The 2,840-nt window shown below is 24.5% G+C and overlaps 1 long non-coding RNA gene across 1 annotated transcript; it reads left to right on the forward strand.

The window, feature by feature from the left end:
• Positions 1-1,721: 1,721 nt before the first annotated feature.
• LOC136087191 (uncharacterized) lies at positions 1,722-2,214 on the forward strand. Its single transcript, XR_010641610.1, has 3 exons — positions 1,722-1,853; positions 1,924-2,001; positions 2,074-2,214. It is a non-coding gene; the product is annotated as an uncharacterized LOC136087191 (long non-coding RNA).
• Positions 2,215-2,840: the final 626 nt, after the last annotated feature.

Below are 2,840 nucleotides of genomic sequence, written 5' to 3' on the forward strand. Positions count from 1 at the left end.
TATATATATATATATATATATATATATATATATATATATTGTCCTTTCCGTCAAACTAACTCAAATTTCAGTTTTTTTAATTTAGATTGGAGTTGCGTTAGGCCCCCCTTATTATTCTGCTTCAGCAACTCCTTCCCCCTCCCCCCTCCCTCCCCCACCTTCGTCCTAACTTTCTTAATCTTTCAAGATCGCTGTATATATATATATATATATATACACACTAACAAATAAAGGTAGAAATTTTTAGTTAAGGTAGGATATGAGATATACCCTTAAAAAGGTATAATTTTTTACCTTATAAGGTAGAAAATTATACCTTTAAGTTAGAAAATTGTATGAAAAATAATTGTTTTTAATATAATTTTCTACCCTAAAAGGTAGAAAATTATACCTTACTAAAGGTATATCACATACCATAAATATCCTACCCTAAGTAGAAATTTCTACTTTTTTTTTTAATGTGTGTGTGTATATATATAAAATATATATATATATATGTATATATATATATATATATATATATATATATATATAGAACCCTTAGATGTTGTCCGAAAGTTTTTTCGATATTTTGTTGACAAAAAGTAAAAATTAAAATGCAAGACCGGAATTTTTTTTTTTTAATAATGATAGACTGCCTGCCCCAACCAAACCCTCAGTCGATGTAGCAGCACTCCCTTGCGAGTCAGGCTATTTGTCAGTCGATGTAGCAGCACTCCCTTGCGAGTCAGGCTATAAGATAGTCGATGTAGCAACACTCCGCGCATGATTTACAGTAAAAAAAATAAAAATAAAAACATTTTATTAAAAAAATAAAAATAAAAACATTTTATTAAAAAAAATAAAAATAAAAACATTGTTTATATTGTTAAAAACATTCAAAATGTTATAAAAACATTCAGAATGTTTTTAAAAACATTCTGGTCAATTAAATTTGCGTTTTTGTGGTTTTTTTAAAAAACGATTAATTTGTAATTAAATTAATGGTTTTTACTTTCGTCCAACACGGAAATGTCGGACGAAAGTCAAAAGTAATTAAAAGTGACGTATGTGTTGGCGTAAGAATCACTTTTTTCCTTCCGCTCTTCCTAAAGCCAACAAACTATAGAACTATATATATATATATATATATATATATATATATATATATATATATATATATATATATATATATATATATATATATATATATAGATAGATAGATAGATAGATAGATAGACATAGATAGATAGATAGATATATATAGATATATATGTAAAAACTATTGAAGAATCATTTAACAACATTATTTTATTTAAATAATAAATAATGTTTTTTTGTATAACAGTTTAATAAATACTTTCGAGTTTATTCCGTAAGCGCACATTCCGAAACGCTCCTTCCGTAAGGAAGTGTTTCGCAAATATTCTTTCGAAATGATTTGTTTCGCAAGTTTCTTTTCGTAAAGAGCTATTACGGAATAATTATTATTTATTTTTTCGTATAACGCACTACGGAAGGTGAATTTGCGAAAGAACAACTTCCGCAATAACAACATGAAATACGGAAGATAAAAATGCGAAATTTTCGTAAGTTTTTGTTTACGGCAAACAACCCTAGAGTATACCTTATTTTAGGCATTTTTATAAAAAAAGATATTTTTTTATATATAACTATTTTTTATTTATTACAAAAAAAAATAATATGGTATTTATTTCTAAATAAACCTCTTTTTTTAGTTAAAATTAATTATATTTCAAATAATAAAGTAAAATACGAAGTTTTTAATGATAGCACTATAGACCAGTTTTATGTTATCCAAAATGGAAAAAAACGCCCTATTTGTCAATTGTTTGCGTACAATGCAAAAAGAGGTAATTGTTTTATGGTTTACATCTATAATAAAAAAATATTATTTTTTTATAATACTATTTTTTCTTATAGATCAAGAGTTACTAACACTAAGTAATATTCGTAAAGTGTTAAGAAATGTCATGAACGATACACCTTCCCGCACTCGTCGTAAGTTTAACTTAACTAGTTTTTTTTATTAATAAAAAAATTCATTTTTTTTAATATTTCCCTTTTTTTTAGAAAGTCCATATCCACCTCCAAATAGAGAGATGGGTCCCTCGCACTGGGACTACTCTCCTCGTAAGTTAAACTTGATCCTTTTTTATTTTATAAAAAAAAGTATATTTTTTTAATATTCTCTGTGTCTTATTTTTTAGAGAGTCCAGATCCAGAAAATTTATAGTTTATGTTTTTTTTTAATTTTGTAAATATTTTTTTAGAATATAAAAATTTTATAGTTGTTTTTTTTATATTTTTTTTATATACATTAATATTTTTATATGCAATTACATTACTATTTCATATATACTATAATAAAAAAATGATTAAAGAAATAATAAATTACACTTCAAAACAACTCCATCACGAATGGAAACATCTGGCGTTTTTATTAAAGTTTAGATGAAGTGAAATAAAAAAAGTCAATAAAAATTACATAAAAACATTTGATAAAATAAAAAACGTTTTAACCCTATATATATTAACACAACCAAACAAAAAGTTGGCAATCAAACATTTGTATTTTGTATTATCATTATGGGAAGATGAGAAACTTTTATATAATATACAACAATGTAAATTATTTATATTGAATTATTTATATTAAATTTTTATATTTTTTAGCAAAAAAATAATGAATTTTATGCTATTAAATCTAAAAATAGCAGCACATTTGCAAACACAATGGCAACCTTTGGCAGAATATCTTGATTACAAAAAACGTGAAATCGAATGTATACAATGTGATTACCCTAACATTAACGAAAGAATGATGAGACTTTTAAACT

This window comes from Hydra vulgaris, chromosome 11, assembly GCF_038396675.1.
Source record: "Hydra vulgaris chromosome 11, alternate assembly HydraT2T_AEP".
NCBI lineage: Eukaryota > Metazoa > Cnidaria > Hydrozoa > Anthoathecata > Hydridae > Hydra > Hydra vulgaris.